Source organism: Mesocricetus auratus, unplaced genomic scaffold, assembly GCF_017639785.1.
Source record: "Mesocricetus auratus isolate SY011 unplaced genomic scaffold, BCM_Maur_2.0 Super-Scaffold_100027, whole genome shotgun sequence".
Taxonomy (NCBI): domain Eukaryota; kingdom Metazoa; phylum Chordata; class Mammalia; order Rodentia; family Cricetidae; genus Mesocricetus; species Mesocricetus auratus.
In genome coordinates this window covers 13,876,847-13,897,023 of record NW_024429208.1, presented here as the reverse complement: position 1 = coordinate 13,897,023, position 20,177 = coordinate 13,876,847, and the positions used below count along the sequence as shown (strand labels likewise).

At 41.3% G+C, this 20,177-nt stretch overlaps 1 pseudogene; it reads right to left on the bottom strand.

Moving 5' to 3' along the window:
- LOC110340982 overlaps positions 1-19,562 on the bottom strand; it is a 72,919-nt pseudogene extending 53,357 nt beyond the window's left edge.
- Positions 19,563-20,177: the final 615 nt, after the last annotated feature.

The following is a 20,177-nucleotide window of genomic DNA, read 5'->3' as shown; positions in this document are numbered from 1 at the left end:
CATACCAGATCCTACCGTTGATCCTATATGATTGGTGCTCAGGGAACTTACTCTCAATAGTTGGCACTATGTGTATTCTTGAGGCTTTTCCCCTATTCTCTGTATGCATTCTCTACTCTCCTTTCCATAACTGTGAGACGTGGTTAATGCTTCCAGCACTGTTTTCTCATATGTACCTAACTGTCTCTATTGAGTCAGAAAAGTTCCCAGGATTATGAGTTGTAGTTAGTAATTCCAGACAAGAAATTTGAGAAGCATTAGCCCCCTGTTGAATCTTAGAAGAAAACATTCGAGAAAGAACAGAATTTTCAGGGAAAAGTACAGCATGTCACATGTGAGACTCAAAAGTGAAACTAAAAACAGCCAAAAAAGTCAACAATATAATGAGAGAGAAAAAAGCCCACAAACTGAATAAATTTTGCAAATTCCTACACTGTCTCATGGTCTACTGGTCCTTGCCAAGTGATATCTATCTGAGGGTTCTTTGCCCAGAGGAAACCCACTGGACTGCTAGTCATTGCTGATCCCAGATTAGGCTGCACAGCTTCTGACAACCTCATAGTTCTGTAAGTGTTCCCTGTGGATTCCAAGATTTGCCATAGAGCCACACTGCTGTGGCCAGTTAACTATTACCTCAGCATCTCAGACTACAACAGCACCCCAGTAACTCAGACTCACTAGTCCACACTGGGACAGGAGACACACTTTAATTTGAAGTACAATAAAACAAGAGCAACCCTTGCTATATTTATTAAGAACAAATTGCATCTTGTACATTTGGTTTCTTCTAGAATTATATGAAGCTATTCTTGGTAGAAATACCTTTCTCAATGCACAGCCATCAGCCCAAACTAATGAAAGGCACAGAAACTTAAGTTGTTAGCCAATGAGGAGTGGAAACTGAGGGGTGGAACTTGCCTTTGTGCTGTAGAGTTTAACTGGTCTGGCAGGCAGTTCTTATGAGTGAATCTGCTTGACTTGCCAAGATTTCTCTGTGGTATTCTGATGCACCATGGAGGGTAAGCTTGTTGTATAAAACTCTAGTACCAGAGAGGGAACAATGTATCTTGAAATCTTTCTGCCCCTGGTGGAGTAATGGCACCCAGGGATAGCAGGGAATAGCATTTGCCTACAGGATTCAACAAACTAAAGGGTGGTTTACCCCACATCGCACTCAATGTACCTACATGATTTGTCACTAAAGTGATTTTCAAAAGGAAGTCCCAGGCTTGATTTCAGAACCAAAAGGGTGAAGGGCTAATGCGTTATGCAGAAACACTTCAACCTTCTGAATTTCACAACAATTTCTTTAACTTTCTTTTTATTTATTCTCCGTGTCTTTCATGTCTTGCCTCCCAATCCCACCCATCTCTCCTTGCCCCGAATAGAAAAAAAATGAAAATTCAAGAGAAAAAAGGAGAAAGTAAGGATGAAGGGAAAATCTTATCATGGAAGCCGAAGTGTGACACAGTGAGTCGCACAGTACACCTCTTTATCTGTACATTCTTACATGTTGGCGTTCATTGCAAAGAATCATTGATTGAGTTAAAGGCTCCTGGTCTCTACTATACCATCAGTGCTAGGCCCTCAGTGGGACACTGCATGGACATCCTATTGCTGTCCTGTGTCTTGGAGATCCTGCAGTGCTGGGTCCACAGGACTGACCCCACGTCCATACTCCCATGCTCTAACAGATCACAGGTAGGGTGGATATTGGATAATCCTGGTTCTGGCCCTGGGCAGCTGCAGGGTTGGTCAGCCTGCCAGCTCTCCCCTGTCTTCACCACCAGGGTGAGCTCTCCAGAATTGCCCTGTGATGGGCAAGGGGCGGGGCCGGTTCTCCTACTTTCTCATCCTCAGGATAAGTTCTCCTGCACCTACACCTGCAGGACCAGATCTATTGTTTTGTTCAGGTGAGGTGTAAGGGTCACTCACCTGAGTGCTGCAGCTGATGAGGGGGGCAGGGACAATTCTCCAGGTCTTTTGAGCTCAGAACAAGGTCTTCCACCTATCTCAGGTGTTGATGGGTAAGGTGGGGAGGGTATCTCTCTCCTGACCATGCCACCACATGACAGATTAGTAGTGGAGACAGCTCTCCTATGCTCACAACTTCGGGGCTGGCTTACTCACACTTCTGCCAACAGGGTCAGCTATACTTCAATGTCAATTTACTGCTAATGAGCACCTCTGTGCATTGTAAACAATATCTGGGTTGGGGTCTACATGTAGAAATCACCTAAAATGACTACATACCACCTCTTGCTCCAAACACCCTGCACCCCATAGCATGAACAAGCATTTTGATATTCTATGGATTATTTACCTTCATTTTTATTGCTTTATAAATGATTTTAGTGGAGATAGATTATTTTTCCAGACAGAGAAAGGGCAAGAAGGCAGGTCTCAGATTCCCCTATCCCAACATTGTCTGGACTCATTACTACCAGAGAGCATTTTGTCTGTGGGTTTGCTATGGATGGGAAACTAAACAAAGGACAAATAAAACATAATATTAGCAAGTCAGTCATAAGTCTTATATTAAGTATTAAGCTTCATGATAAATTACCTCTTCATCTGTTTTAAAAGACTCCCATCATATTTCCCTAATTTACTTGGATATTCTGAATGTTTTCCTAGAAGTGATTTCATTTCTGTTTTAACCAAGCAGTTGATAAAAATCATATATTTAACTATGCCTACCAGCCATATTGAAATTTAGTGATATTGTCCAGTCTGGAAACTCTGTGGGCAGTCCTACATGGTTTGCATAACTGGCTTTCAACTTTCTAAATTAGCCATTTCAAGTATCATTAGGGGATTGGCCTGTTTACTTGTGTTTGCTTTTAGTGGTCTTCTGATTTGAGCTATCAGAGGGGTTGTGATTCTGGCAGTCCACGTGAGGATAGCTAGAGTCACAATCCTGTGGTGGCTCAGGTTTTCCTTCCTCCCATTCTGTGTGTGTGTATGTGTGTGTGTGTGTGTGTGTGTGTGTGTGCGCGCGCGCACACATGTGTGCAGAGGTCAACTTTGACTGTTATTCACAGATGTTATCCACCTTGTCTTTTGAGACACGGTATCTCACTGGCCATAAACTCACTAAGTAGACTAGGCTGACTGGCCCTAAGTGCCAGGGATCTGTGTGTGTCCTCTTCTGTGGCACTGGGATTACAAGTGAGCACTACATCCTAGTTTTCTTCAACTGAAGTTGTTGGAGTAGAACCTAGGTCCTCATGGTGGTCAGCCAAGCACTTCACCGGTTGAGCCATCACGCCAGCTCTTGTTTTTCTCCTCTTTGAAGTGAGGGTGAGATGAGTTCATGGAGAGTTGATGGGGACAAGCAAGGAATCATGTGTAGAGCATTAGGATGCCTTCTGATTCCTGACTCTCCCAGGTATTTCGTAGAGTTTTTCCTTAAATTCAGACTGGCCCACATCTGTGCACTTTATGACTCATTCAGTGATTATTTGCTTTAGAAAAATGCATTCCACAGCATTCTGGGTAAAGTGTTACAGACAAAGAGGATAAGGCCTTTCTTTTTGCTCAAACTGTGTTCCAGTTAGTGTAAGGCAGAGCTGTGAGTGCTGTGGCACTATGTGCCATAGAGGTTAAATGGTAATGGATGGCCCTTCAGCTCTCATCACTCAAGTGCACAGTATGAGGGTCTCGTGCCTTTCTTCTGACCTGTGTGCTGTGTCTGATCTAGCTAGTTTGTTTAGGCTTTTCAATGTCACCAGCTCCTTCATTTCCCATAGTAACATCTAACAGAGCTTCAGTAAAATGCAAGCACAGATTAATTTAGCATTTGAGAAGAAGAGTTCTAATGGACTCAGAAGGAAGGAGAGTCATGGTACATGGGATGTTTGGGATATCGGTAGCTTCATTTGGTACCAATGTATCATGAGCCTCGGTTGGATATGCTTCAGTTTACTTATCTAGAGTAATGAGATGGCTCAGTAGTAGAGATCACTTGATACTCTCTCAGAGTACTGATGTACAGGTCCTAGAACTCACATCAGGCAGCTCGCAAACATTCATAACTCTAGTTCCAGTGGATCAGACTCTCTCTTCTGGCCTCTGCAGACATTTGCAAGATATGGGCATGCATGTGCATCCCCCCACACATATACACATAAGTAAATATAAACTTTGAGAGATTATTATATAGTGTATTCAACAGTGTGTAGGAATGAAAGAGATTTTTTTGTTGTTGTTGCAAAAGTAGCATAGGCATTGTTTAGATATCTCATTTATGACAAAATATTTTCCTGATTATCCTTCTTATTATAATAGCATACTTTGAATTGTAGTTTGAAATATATGACTATTAATATATTCCAAAAAATGTATTTGTAAGATGAACCAGGAGAAGGTTTCTACTTTGCATTGCCATGGCAGCCTTCCATACTGATATGTTACATGAGCATCTGGTTTAGCTAAGGTAGTGAATGGTGACATTGTTGGTTAGCATCTTAGTCTTCCAGGCTAGAACTAAGATGATTAGGTAATGAGGCTCAGGCACTGTCCTGATCCCAGTTCATGGTAGCCTGGGGACAGAGGAGGGACAGGCTTTTCTTTCTGGATGTAACATGGGATTGTTCTGCTTTCATAGCCTGGCCTTCCATGCCCCACTTAGCTGCAAGGAGAAGTAAGTAGAAGTTGACTTTTCTTTTCAGTGGTTGAATACTGGGCTGAAAGAATGAATGCTTCTGCAGTCTTTCTGTGGAATGAAGAGGAAAGGAAGACAGCTTAAGCCGAAGTGGTCTGACATCTTCATGAAGGTTTGGAGTAAGTGTTATTAGCGTCTCTCATTCTCCAGTGGCATCCTGACCTCTCAAACTGCTCACTTCACGTCTCCCAACCTAGTTTAGGCAAAGAATAAAAGAGGAGCCTTGCTGTAATGAAGGTTAATCTAGCTGAGTGTCATTAGATTTGTGCCTGAGAGTCTGATAAGAGAAAAACTCAAATGAAAAGATGACGTTTCTGGGATGAAAGTTGATGTGTGTTGTTGTGCTTGAATTATAAAGCAAGACATTTGTTTTTCTTAAAAAAATTTTATGTTTTCATGAGTATCTCTCTCTCTCTCTTCCTCCCTCCCTCCCTCCCTCCCCCCCCTCTCTCTCCATGTATAGGTATCTACTTGAAGTTAGGATAGGCTATCAGCTCTCTGGAGCTGAAGTTACAAGAGTTGCAAGTGTTCTGGGAAGTGAACTTGTGTCTTCTTTATGAGCAGTATATACTCTGAACTGCTAAACTCTCTCTTGATCCCTGAAAGCAATGCATTTTGAGCACTTTTTTTTAGCAAGAAACATGTGTTAGATGCTTAACACATCTAATCTTGAAAATATGCTTAGCTTAATTTTTTTTTTTCATTTGGAGAAACTTGTGACCTCAAAATTTTAGGGATGTTATTTCTTTCTAAATGGTAAATAACAAAGAACAGAATTTTCACTAAATTAATATAAATGCATTTCTCAACAGTTATGGTTCTTTTGCCAGTAAAAACTCAAATGAAATAGACAGTAATTAATCAGAAGTGATATTAATGAGGATAAGAAGTCCTTACCTTCTAAAATGCTATTCAAGTAAGTGAGAAAAGTATTAACGTAATGCGTATTGGAAATGTGCTTTGTAGAAGATTTAAGACATTATAGACTGTCACCTTAGGGAAATGGGCAATGAGATTTTAAAGGCTGGAAAATAAGTTGGCCGTCTTGTAATTTTCTGAGAATACTACGCAAGTAGCTGCAGTCATTTTAGAAGATTATTATGAACTGTGTGAACCCGGAGGGCACTCAGTGATGTGGCTGTCTGTGTAAATGCACTGCTTATTCTATGTGAGCTTGCTCAGGCAGCCTCAGCAACTGTGACTATTTCCCTTTCCTTTCTGACTGGCACTGGGAAGACTGGATAGGATCATCCTCTGAGTTTTCGGAGACTTTGAGAGAGAAGAGACCTCAAATCTGTTCTAGCAATACCCTGTTTCTCATATGGGAAATTTTTAGATGGATCAACTAAATGCCTAAAAGTTGTACAATTTAATACACTAGAAAAATGTAAGCATGCCTTGTAGTTTATTTGGATCTGAGGATATATCACAATGATGTTATATTTTCATGCCCCAAATTGCAATCTAAGTTTCACTTTCCATTTGTATTTTTTATTCAATAAATAGATTATATCTCATGTCTTGTCTAGAACCTTGATTGTGGATTTCATCTCAAAGAAATGGTGTTTATTCTTTTGACTTGGTAGAATGTTAGTATTATCATTTGTAGAATCATGGTGAAAAAACAAAACAAAGATTGATATTGAAAACTAAAAAAATTATTATTGTTTTAAGATGCAAAATTGAGGCAGTAAACTCTAGGAATCTTCCTAGAGTGAATGACAAAGGAGCTTCTGCTCTGAGTGCAGGTCTGTCTGGCATTGTAGGTCCACATGGGTTGTTTTAAGTGAGAGGTTGTTTTAAGTTTAAAGGACCCTATAGAAGATGCCATGACCATGAAAACTTTGAGATGTGGTTATATGACTCAAGTGATTATAGAACAGCTTATCTTCTGAGGAAATACAATTTTATCTCTTGCTATTCAAAATTATTTTCTTTCTAATTATAATTTATGTTCAAGAAACTAACCAAGGTCTTGTGATTTAATAGGTTGCTCCACTATCAATTGATTTATTAGTGGGAACTGTTTCCCCTTGTTAACTTACTGAAAGTTTTGGTTGTTGTGAATGAGATTGGATTCTGTGAATTGCTTTTGTTGCATCCCCTTAGTTTTGATAAGTGATGTTTTAATTTTAACTTAGCTGAAAGTATTTTAGATTGTCTTTGAGATGTTTTTTCTTGAGCCTTGTTTGTTAAGAAAGATGTGGGTTAATCATCATGTATTTCTGGAGTTTACATTTAACCTTTCTGTTGAATTTGAGTTTAATTATACTGTGGTCTTAGAGTATTGTAAGATTTAGGTTTCGTAAAAAGCTCTGTTAAGATGCATTTTCTGGCCTAGATGTGAGTTATTGTGAATGTTGTATATATTTATAATATTAATGAGAGTGTTTACTTTGCATTGTGGGGATTCCAAAGCTGGAACTCTGGTTAAGGCAAAGAACCCAAGGTGTCCACAGCTCCTGGGTGTTGCTCCACATAGCACTAGTAGAGGCATTTCCTTTTTTACATACATAGAACAATGGCTAGAGACTCAATGAGACCTACAAACACTGGCTTTTCTTCCTCTTAACATATTTAAGAAAAATTAAAGGCTATAGAAAATAGGTACCCCGACATAAGACCCATTATTTTTCATACTATATAAAGACTTCAAATTCTTCTCAGAATGTTAATAGTCTTTTGAGTTAGTGTGGTATGGTAGAAAATCATATGAACTAGGTATATAACCTATATAATGAAATTTTTCTCTTTATGTGATGCTGTAACATGTGGAAATTACTGGGCTTCTGTAGTAAGGTTTAATCTGTGTGATTGGGAATTTATTACCAAAATATTGGCTATCTGAAATACATACTGTTTACATTAGAGTACCCTCCAGGGCAGCAGGATTATGTTGGGATATTGGCAGCATCAGACATATGTTTTCTGTGGCAATTGGAAATGTTTTCTGTTCATAAAGATGTTTTCTTTTTATGGGCTGAGCCATGCCCTACATATTCTGGTGTCAAAATGGAGATTGTAAAAAAAATCAAATATGTGTTGTAGCTCTAGAACTAAGTTTGGAGCCAGCATCCAGATGTTGCAGATACAAAAACAAAATATTTATTAACAGAAAAATACACAAACAACATTTGAAACATTTCAAAGATGGGATAAATAAGGATACATTTCAGCATCCTCCACGTATTGTATTTTCTTTAAGCAATGAATTTCCTCTAAAATGAACCCAATGCCTAAGGAGTGTCATAGGCATTGATCAGGCATGGAGACACACCACACATCCTCATTTGCAGGGGCTGTCTTGTGAGGAGACTGCTCTGCCATCGGGCACCTTCATGCCACATGCAGCTAAACAAGGAATAGCAGAAGGTGTTAATTTATCTTTGCCCTCCATAGTAGAAAAGCAGCCATGCCATTAAGCAGAAAATGATGTAAGTCTGTATTAATTATTAAAACAACAGAATGATTACTGCCCTGTCTGTAGTATTTTCACATGAAGTGTATTTTAAAATATTCATGGATCATTACAAATGAATCCCTTGAGCAACACTGGCAATGTGAGCAATTAATGGTGGCAGGACTAATGACTGACACACGCTGAACTCACCCTGGATCTCAGGCTCTAACCTACGAGTGTGATTGACTTCATAATTATCATAGACAATGAAGCATGGCTTTGAGAAACTAGGTCACTTGCTTACTGCTGCTGTTTGGTGAATGTTGTTTTGAGGCCCATGCTGATCACACTACATTGGTTTGTTTGCCTTTCCTTGGGCTTTTATGACGACAGGGATATGTAGAGTGGTACAAAGTATACTGATGATGTACTAGTTTACCCCTTGCTGGTAGCTTCCTTCCCATGTCTCAGTTACCGTGACCAATTAAAGTAAGATATTTTGAGAGGTGTTATGTTCATCCAACTTTTTAGTTAAATATGTTGCTAATAATTACTGTGAAAATCTTACTGTGCCTGATTTGTAAATTAAGCTCTATACTCACCTTGTATAGGGAAAAAAACAATACAAGAGTGTAGGTAACTTTTGGCATTGAGTAGCTTTGGATAACCACTGAAGAGTTTGAAGATATTTTTTCATGTAAAATGGGCCAAATATGTTTTATTCAGAAAAGAATAATTTCATTTAATGCATCAAAGCCATCTTGGTCCTTCTCTTCATTCAGTCTCATCAAGGCCTATATGGTCAGGAAAACCCATGCTGGCAAATAACCTACATGATTTCAAGTAGAAATTGCTTCTCTAGGCAGGGTGTTGAACATGGAAGGAACATTCTTACCACCTCTGGGAGAGACCTGGGGAATAGTGGTGTATAATCTATATTAGTTTCTTTCTCATTTTTTTCTATGAAACAGAACTGAGTGATCCTCTCAGTTTGGGCTATGGTATTCTTCCCTCCCCTGTCACACTGAGGTATATTCTCACCCACTCTGTTCAGAGTGGGTTATGGTACACTTGCCAATTTGATCTCACTGAGGCATATTTGTTTATGTTTTTGTTTTCCTTGGGAAGTGTTATTCCTTGCAGAGGCTAGTCATCTGTCCCCTGGACCATGCTAAAGCCTCCAATTATATCCCAAGGATCCTCTACCAGTGTACGCTGCTGTTTTTCTGTCCCTCTTCTTATTTCCTCCTGGTCTTGAAATTGTCAGGTGATAATGCTCTTATGTTTTTTATATAAAAGGGAAAAGCTGCTGTAAATTCAGGGGCAGCCTCGGGACACTCTCCTCGTTTGTTTCTTCCCAGCAGCCATCACACACTCCCAGGCATACTATAAAGGAAAATGAGGAGCCATTAGTTGGTGCAGTTTTATAAATTGTACTCATTTAAGTGATTATTTTAAAAACCAACACCTGTATTTCTTCCATCCTACCATGTAGGAGCTTTAGGCACAAGTCCTCAGTGACTTCCTAAGACCTCATTCTACACGAGATTGAAATGCCATGAAAAGTAGAGATTATTTGCATTGAGAAATGCCTTTGAAATGGATGCAATTTAAACCTTATATTCCCCCCTTCCCATTTTCTGTTGCTAAATGTGCTGTTAGTGTCTGTTTGTGTATCGGGATGACCCTCATTCTTTGTATTCTCTTCACATAAAATGTTCACAGTCTTCTCTTCTTATGCTGTCAGTCCCCAAGCAGGGGCAGTTTGTTTTAGATGAACACTTAACAAGATCATCATCATGAAGAAGATTATTCCACCTCTCAAGCGAGTGTTTCTTCCTCCCTGATTCTCCAGACTCTGTCTACAGTGTGTACGTGCACCTCCTCATGTTTCAGTATGTGTGAGTGCTTCACTTTTCCACCTGCTCTCCTGGAAAGGCCAGGATATGCCATAGCCCAGCACGATAAGCACTGATTATTGACAGCTCTCCCATGTGTGCTTGAGAAAAGGAGCCCTGGTGCCTTCCAAGACATCCCTACCTCCTGCCATCATTCATTCACTTTTTTATGAGATACAAACTGTTCTAGCTTAAGCCTGTGACAGTTTAGCTCTAAATAACCCCAAGTCCTCACAGAGCTTACATTTCAGTAGGTCCACATAAACAAGGACAGTGTCTTATGGTAGAACTCTACAGTTTCATATGCACAGTTCTGAAATTTAAAAAAAGTAAGAACCATGTTTTCTTCTGCCTCATTGGCTAATGAGCACTGACTGAACTTGTGAAAGAAATTTATAGTCTTTATTCATCAGATTTTGAGACTTTCCTTACTAGAAATTTAGTGTCTTTGAATTATTATTCCAAACGCTCTTGTATCTTTAAAATAATATTTGGATATATGCATCTGGGCTTATGAAGGGAACCCTGACTTGCTATTTCAGACTACATCTTAGGGATACAATGCTGCTTCCTTCAAAATATGCTTCAAAGATGTAGCAAGTGAAATATCCTCAAATTAAACCACTTGACTCTAACAATTGTTGGACTATACAGATAGATAAATGTTTATAGTAGGGAAGTCTAACTCAAAGTGGTGATTTTACTTTTCTTATTTGTCACCGATATCACCACATGGTTCTAATGACAGAGAAGGTACAGTAGGCTGTGTTGTCCTCCTGAGATATGATCTCACAATCTGTCAGCAGGAATGCGATAGCTAGTCACAGACTGTCTGGATGTAGAGCTGGTACATATTTTTCCTATCCATCTCTGTCTTGAGAGAAGCATTGTGTTTTTAGCATTTGTGAAGCAGTTTTGGAATTTATTCTGAAAGTTGTGTCTCTGTACTGTAAAATTCTCCATTAACATGGAAGCCAGGGTATACCAGTTATCCAAGGAGAGCAAAATGATGGTAGTGAGATGGTGTTTTCCAGTGTCTATCATTAGGACAACACTCTGGGCTCACATCATGAAGAAGATCCGGGCATTTGTAACTAAAACCACTTTTTGCTCTCAAAAAATTGTTCCTTGGTTTTTAGCATTGAGTTATATATTCATTTGTATAATTTAGCAATAGAAAAATACCATCAAGAATCAGTCACCACAATTTAAACAAGCCCCTCTGCCCAATAAATCAGAAATGATGAGGCAAACTTCTAGACTGTGAAGTTTGAGAATCACAGGAGAATACCCTATAGTGAACTCTGACCTTTCTGGGGGAGAAAGTCTCTGTGATGACAGTCAATAGTGTTTACTCAAGCATCTGCTCCTCATTATGAGATCTTTTAGGCAGATGTTTGTGGGGTACACAACTTTGTTTTTCTGAAAAAAAATCTAGGAGTCTGGCTCCTAGAATCCCTCCCGACCCCAAATACCCACATTAGTAAAAGAAGTTCTGATTCTAAAAATATAGACAAATAATTCTGATGAATTTTAATAGTGAAACTATTGTCTGTCTAAAAATTTAAGTTGGCATCAAAGTTCATGTGGATGAACCAATGGCAGATGAGTTGAGGAGGAGGACCAGAAAGGAAATAGGATGACAGAAACAGAGAACATGTGGGAAGCCACTTTGGCCTATGCTTTACATTTCCTAGAGGTTAGAGAACTCTTATAAAGGAATATCAGGCAGGAGAGATGGCTACCTGATTATGAGCACTGGTTAAGAGCTGTTGCAGAGGACCTGGGCTCAATTCCCAGCACTCACATGGCAGATCATGGCTGTCTGTAATAATTCTAGGGGATATGACACTCTCTGTTGGCCTTTGAGGGCACCGAATGCATGTATTGTACTTACATGCTCTCAGGAACACACACACACACACACACACACACACACACATGCACCCACCCCCCCACACTAAATAAATAAATTCCACACACAACTAAATAAATTTAAAATCATTGCAGATAAATGTGACTATGGCAACAGTGATCAGGGCAGAGCTGTTTCTCATTGCCCACTATTCTTGGACACTTGCTTTCAGAGCAAAGGTTGAGCCTGTCACTTGAATGGCAATTAATACCCAGATGCAGTCTCTTTATACAACGTATGTACATATTCAGTGAAATGATTAGAGAAACAGACTTTTCAAAATCTGCCCCTGGTGCCTCAGAGAACCACACATTGCTTCCTATGCCTAGCTAGTGGCAGGGATCACAGCCAGATGATACCACCACATGAGCATACCATGGTGGGAGCAAAGTCTTTAAGCGGTTTGGCTTTGAGCACTGCCTTCTAAACAGTTGTATGTGAAGAGAATGGTGTTGTTAGCAGTAGAGCCCAGGATCAACTCCGCTGCTTTAATTTCATGTGTTTCTATCCTTATTTTGCCCTGAGACTTAAAAAAATTTTTTAATGGGGAAGAATAATACTTTACGGGGCCCCTTTGAAAACTTAAAAAGAACTATAGAATTCTGAACACAGCATTAATTGTAAACACGGATACTGGAGACTGCATAATTCAGTGTCCACAAGCAACCACATAACCCCGTATCATGTGCTGAAGGACAGCCCAGCTGATCTTGGCTGGACTCATTTGTACATCTATGCATTGACAGGACTAGCAGATCCTGGTCTCCCACTCACCTTGTTTTCCTGGATATATGCTCTCCTACAGTGAGAGCAGTGAAGATACAGTTGAAACCCCCAACTGGAGGAATAAGCTTGACAGTGGTCACAGCTATCTCTGTCACATTGTGTTAGAAAAGGACATGGAGAGCAAGATACCAGAGTTGAGAAAATAAAACGTCAAATAAAAGGATACAGAAGGATTTTAGGGGAAGGAAAAGGAAGGGAGAAGTGATGTGTTTATATTATAACCTCAAAAATAAATCTTATAAAAGGATATGGGAATTGGGTAACAAAAATTGATGAGGAAGGACAGAGAGAAAGTTGTTGGGACCAGCAGTGCATTTGAATGGGAGAATAGCATCTAGTGTTGCATATGTGACTCAGTGGGGTGACCACGATTGGCAATAGTTAACTGAACATTTCAAGATCACCAAGTAAGAGGGTTTTGAGAGCACTGAACACAAAGAAATGACAACCACCTGGCATGATAAATAGGCTGTTTCCTGGACCCAAGTGTTAAGGACTTTGTAGGTGCACTGAGATGCCACACTGTTGCCTGTGCATCCAACAATGACTCTGTGCCAGCTTAAAAATATACAAAGAAGAAATAAACATGGCCACGAGCGAGTATGTTCAGTTGGCTCAAGTTAAGGAGTTAGTGCTCAAGCACTCACTGCCGTTCCTAAAGAGCATGGGTGTTAAATAAATCTAATGGTTAAAGTCTGTCAAATAGTTCCACCCTTTTCTATGAAAAATTGCTTTTTTTGTCCTTGTCATTGTAACTTCTCATCAATTGTGTATACACACACACACACACACACACACACACATTTCTTAGAAGATATTTTTTCTGGTATAAAAGAAAAAAAGATACAAGTCTTTCAAGGTATTAAGATGGCCTATAGTGGAAGGTAGACACTGGCTTATGCTGTATTATTACAGGGCTGGACTTCCTGATGGTCATAATAATCTTTATAAACCTCAGTGAGAGGACTGTTGGGTTTGTCCTCTTGCTGATTATTCTTAAGTCCTGTTAGAAAAAAGACAACACATCCAAGAGATGAGTTAAAACAAAGTAGTTTGCTGGGTGTTGGTGGCGCACGCCTTTAATCCCAGCACTCGGGAGGTGGAGGCAGGCGGATCTCTGTGAGTTCGAGGCCAGGCTGGTCTACAGAGTGAGTTCCAGGACAGCCTCCAAAACAATACAGGGAAACCTTGTCTTGAAAAGCCAAAACAAACAAACAAACAAACAAACAAAGCAGTTTTTAGCATGCAGTTCTGCAGGAGGACATGGCATAGAGAAAAAGGCAGAAAGGGCTGACATGCCAATTAGATATAAGATAGTGTTCTTTTAATGTCCCCTGATCACAAAACTTCCTGTCCTCTTCTCCCATTAGGCTAGGACTTGCCTCCTTCCTAATTCTCCATCCTATTGCTTCAGGATTCAAAGCTTTATCTACTAAGTAATTTTTGACTTGAAACAGCCCCCTTTTTCTAATCTCAAATTTCTGAGATAGGCAGCAGCCAGCAACCAGATAGAGGACAAAAGGTCCCAGGGCCTCCTACTTATTTGAAACTCTGATGAATTCTAAGCACACCTCACAACGAAAATGGACCATAACAATTTATTGGTACTAGGACTCCAACATTCAGAATCTTTGATCAAGATAAGTGGAAAATGGTCACTTTAAAGAAAGATCAGTTTGCTGGGACAAAGAAGGCAAGGGGAAAAATGATACACTCTGTGTCTGGTAAAGTCCAAGGGGACCAGGTCATCTGTGATTTTATAAACCAAGGTCAAAGCGTAGGAGTTTATTAGAATGAGAAAGTATTTATCAGGAGATAGAATAAGGAGATGTGACTTCTGTGGGTTCTCTGACTGCCCTGCAGGCAATGATGGGAAGGAGATGACAGCAGGTACAAAAGCCCATTATGACATTGCTGCAGCAGTCTGTGCTTAGAGGTACTCTCTGTTGGGGATAGGGTCATAGTGGGAAGGAAAGAAGACATTATCTGTCCCGAAGTATTCTAGAAAGTTGTGTTCATGTGGTTTTTACCTATCAAGGGTCTTTTTTAGGGAGGGGGAAAAAGGAAGGCTTGAGATATTTTTACTTGAAGCCATGAGAGGTGAAAGGACCCAGGATCCTATGCGGGCGGCATGAGGATGTAGGGGACCCTACCTTCAGGCAGGCACTGCAGAGAGCACTGTGGACAGAGTTCCTTGGGAATCTTTGCATCTGCCCTGTGCAAGTATAAGAGGAAGACCATGGTAATGAAACAAGAAAAGTAGTAGGCAAAACCACCTCTGGAGCCCACATGGGGGGAGAAACTACGTGTAGCTCACCAAAGCTTACACACCCACTTGTTATACATGACCAGGTGTTGTTTTCTGTTGTTGAAGGCTACTGGGACCCTAGTGTCTTTTTATCCATGTATCATCTACCTGGACTGTATGTTGGAGGTGTGTCAGGAGTCTGCATTCCTCATTCCTTGACCTTTCCAACTCCAAAAGGGTCCGGCCCCCTTCTTCAAAGTTGCCAGTGGCACGGTATGCCTTTCTCACCTTGAATGTCTTGATCTCTTATATTCCTTCTGCCTTTATAGACTCTTGTGAATTTATTGAGCCTGCGCAGATAGATGCCTTCAGGTCATCTCTGTGTTTTTTTAAAGGTTTGATCAACAGCCCTTACTTCATTTGTAGCTGTAATTCCCCATGTCTGTTTGTTTGAACTTATTTATGGGGTGGAGATTAGGACTTGGGCTGTGTAGTTGTACCTTGATTCTGTCATTGCTACTCTGAGGCATGTATCCAGGACCATGACAGCACATGTCTTTATAAGAACTTTCACATGGAGTGTTCACAGCGTCCTGGTTTAAGTTAGCCAGAGAATGGGCATGGCCCTTGATGCGGCTGCCCTAATGGTGGGAACAGTGTGGAAACGGGGGACACGGTCCTGATGTGCACGCATTATGATGGAAACAGCGGACATATCCTTGGGGTACATACATTGATGACAGGAAGCAATGATGGAAAGGAGTGATGTCTGGTTGCTTTACACAGATGTTACAGGCTTTCCCACCTGGTTCCGCAGCCGCCTTGCCCCAAATGAACACACAGATGTTATATTAATTATGAAACTATTGGCCAGTGGCTTGGGCTTCTTATTGGCTAGCTCTGTTTTAATTATTAACCCATGACTACTAATCTAGGTTTTTCTACAAGGTCTTATCTTACCATAGAATGCCTGACTGGCGTCTTCTCTTCTTGGACCCACATGTTGACTCCCCTTTGCCTACACTTCCCAGAATTCTCCTCATCTCTTAGCCCTGCCTATCTTCCTGCCTGATTGATCATTGGCCCAACAGTGTTTTATTCATCAACCAATAAGAGAAACATATATAGAAGGACATCCTCATCACACAGAGAGGAGCTAACACCTAGTGTTAGTAGGGAAATCATAGATTGCTTCATAGATGAGCTAAGATTTAATCTGAACCTCAGAATAGATGTCAAAAAGTTAGCAATATAGCCAGTGATTAATTTTTTTTACCTGTCTGCAGTTACACAGCCTAACTGTAGTTATACAGGGGAGCCGGTGAATGCGAGGGGAGCGCGTGAATGTGTGGGGAGTGCGGGAATGTGAGGGGGGCTGTGAGTGTGAGGGGAGCTGTGAGTGTGAGTGTGAGGGGAGCTGTGAGTGTGAGGGGAGCTGTGAGTGTGAGGGGAGCTGTGAGTGTGAGTGTGAGGGGAGTGCGTGAGTGTGAGGGGAGCTGTGAATGTGAGGGGAGCTGTGAGTGTGAGGGGAGCTGTGAGTGTGAGGGGAGCTGTGAGTGTGAGGGGAGCTGTGAGTGTGAGGGGAGATGTGAGTGTGAGTGTGAGGGTAGCTGTGTGAGGGGAGCGTGTTTGAGTGTGAGGGGAACGTGTGTGAGTGTGAGGGGAGCTGTGAGTGTGAGGGGAGCTGTGAGTGTGAGGGAGCTGTGAGTGTGAGGGAGCTGTGAGTGTGAGGGGAGCTGTGAGTGTGAGGGGAGCTGTGAGTGTGAGGGGAGCTGTGAGTGTGAGGGGAGCTGTGAGTGTGAGGGGAGCTGTGAGTGTGAGGGGAGCTGTGAGTGTGAGGGGAGCTGTGAGTGTGAGGGGAGCTGTGAGTGTGAGGGGAGCTGTGAGTGTGAGGGGAGCTGTGAGTGTGAGGGGAGCTGTGAGTGTGAGGGGAGCACGTGTGAGTGTGAGGGTAGCTGTGTGAGGGGAGCACGTTTGAGTGTGAGGGGAACGCGTGTGAGTGTGAGGGGAGCGTGTGTGAATGTGAGTGAGAGGAATGCATGAATGCTAGGGCAGCATGTGTTTGTATTAACACTTGAGTGGTGAATCCTTGTGCCTGCCCTTGCTCTGTCCCCACTTTCTGCCTCCCCGAGGAAGCAACATTCCTGTCTCCTTTACTCACAGATGCTGGACTCAGATGAACGTATCCACTGTTCATTGCATGTTGGCTGTTCTGAATGGTATAAGCACTCACCCCTGCTTGTTCTGTAGCAGTGTTGACACCGGTGCCCTTCTGTTCCTGTGATAAGAAGCAGCATACCCTTGTCTTCCACAGATTCTCACAAGGAGTGCGTGTATGCGTGCCTTGTCTAGGTCTTGGACAATTATGAAGCTTATGCATAAAGCTCTTAGTCTGAATCTTATGTCAGGAGTTGGTAGTGACTGCTTTGGTCATTCTTTCTTAACTGGCATTGGATTTGAACTCCTTACTATATGATAAAAACTTTACTAGCATACTTTATAGAACCAGAGTAGGAGTGGAGGGAGTGGCAAGAGCCTTCCTGTACTGGTGCCTTCTCTTTGAGAAAGGGAGACAGTTATTATTTCTGACATATTACCTCACCCTGCAGAAAACACGGGCTGTGTGTTTGAAATCCAAATGAGTCCCAAATATTCCTCTTTGAGGGTGGTTGGAGAAAAGGCCCATCAATATGCTCTGACTCCATCTCAAGTTGAAAGAGAAAAACCTCCTCAGATGGAGGGGAAAAAAAAAACAGAGAGAACTCTATTCGAAAGCTTCAGCAGCCATCGTTTATACACCGTCCAAATTTTACTGACTTCAGTCAACTTCATCCTCTCAGCAGGACAAGGCTGGCTGCAGGATACAAATGTGAACTCCACTAGTAGTACTATGAGGGGATCAAGGCATTCGTAATGAATTTAATAGCACAGATTCAGGGAGAATTGTTGGACATCAGAATCCTAAAGGTTCTGTTATCCGAGTGAATTAGATCTTGTTCTGAAGATCAGAGATGTTCAAGTCACGCAAGTATAGAAGTTTGCATTTGCTTAAAGGCAGAACTAAACAGTGAGAGAACAATGTGGCCCATGAAAAATTTCTACAGTCATGTTGGAGAATTGAAGTATCTGGATCCAGAATTAGGAATCTGAATTATGAGAAACTTGTTAAATGAAAATTTAAACTTGGCTTATTTTTCTGTGTCTCCTTAAATTTTAAAGAAAGACTGAGATGGTTAAGATTATTATATTTTTGGCTACCTTACCATGGGGCAAGTGACGAGTTGGTTTTATGTGTATTGTGCCTTCGCATCTTTTAGATGATGGATTAGGTCAGGAGACAGAGGGAACTCATGTACAGTGTGTACCTATCTCTGCAGACCCAGCTCAATGTGAACTGTCTTAACCAATCAGAATGTAGCAGCTAATATTTAACTAGGGACTTTCTACAGGGTTGGTGTGAATAATGAGCCCTTCCCGCTGAGTAATGGTGGTGTACACCTTAATCCCAGAACTCAGGAGGCAGAGGTAGGCAGATCTCTATGAATTGGTCTACAGTGTCAGTTCCAGAACAGCCAAGGATACACAGAGAAACCTTGTCTCAAAAAAACCAAAAAACAAAACAAAAAAGAGTCCTTCCCTTGAGTATTGACTTTGTGGTGCTTGTCATCTGTCCCTTTAAAGCCTCATCAACCTGATGTCTATTTTGAGGAGTCTGGAACTACCAAAACTTTGGACCAGCCTGGTTTGTGAATTGTTTAACAAGCTGATGAGAGAAATCTTTTACCTTCTTCTAACTGTTCTAACTATAGTCACTGAATGCAATAAACTGAGCAAAACCAAAAATAGTTGAAAAGCTTTTCAGGGCTTGAGAGATGACTCAGGGGTTGTGCATTTTCTCTGCAGCAGTGAGGGATGGGGGTTTCAATCTTAGATAGGAAGGTCACTGAGGTTTGCAGGCTTCTAGATTAGCCAAGGAATGTATACCTCAGGTTCCTGGAGAGACTGACTGCTGCAAACATTTAAGCATGTTAGAGGAGGGAGCCACCTTTTGTACTCTGTGTTCATGACAAGCTCCAGCATATGCAAACATGCTCATGAACAGGTGTGTGCATGTGTGTGTGTGCACGCGTGCACAGATGTGTGCACAGATCAGTCAACAATCAATGAATCAATGAACCAAACAGCCACTCTGTTCTTTGGCTTTTCCTAGACCCTGGCATGCTCTCTTAGAGGTCTTTCAAGTTGACCTTGTCTGTTTAGATTGTATCTCTGCTGATGTGGCAGTGTTTGTAAGACTGAATTGTTAGTTGTGGGTCTTACTGTCTTCTACTCAGATATAACCTGGTTCTTCATTAGATGTTTTCCGTATTTGAAAGTGCAGGAATGTTCAAAGAGAAAGCCAAGCTCACATACACTTGAGGCCAGAATACCATTGTTTGCATGATTTGTTTTGATTCTTCTTGAATAGCCATGTTCAAGAGAGAGGGCAGAGTCTTCTTCTTTTTTTTTGCCTTAATTGCATAAGTCAGGTCCAAACTTTTAGGACCTGGAACAGAATGTTCAAGACTTGAAATTGTCTAACTACTCACCGTGTACCGACGCTCCTTCATTTTCCTATTATCACTTTGGGAACAAAATGCCATCTTCATGGTACGAACCACTTCAGCAATCAAGAGAAAACTGAAAGCTCCAAGCAGAAACCAACTTTAGAAGCATCTCAGAAGGTGATCAGAAAATAATGTCAGTAATGTGCCTGGAGTTTGCAAGTTCCTGCTGTAGATAGGAATCAAAAAGCTGACTTTTCTCTCTAGGTCATTGTTTTCCATGTTAGATGTACTAGTTACCTTTTACTGTCCTTCAGCAGAAGAGGAGACAGACATTTTCTTAGAGTCAAAAGCAGCTAATCACCATCAGGACCACCATCACTACAGGACAATGATGCCAACTCATCCTTGGGAAGTGAGATGCTTAGATGTCTTCTTGGTTCCACCACAGATCATGGCTCCTGGTAGCAGTTGCCCATTGGATGGGATGGGACATGATGGGTTAGCTGGAGAGAGATGCCTCCACCACAAGAAAACCATCTTTGAGGGAAAGTACACATTAGTTTAAAACATTGCCTGGCCTGTGGTTGTTTATGCCGTTTAGCGAGATAGTAAAAATAATTTGGGTTTTTATTGTTGGAGGATATGGTAAAACTGAGGTTAGGTCACAGGCCCATGCCAAGCCCTTATTTCCTGCGTGGCACAAGGCAAGTGTTCCCA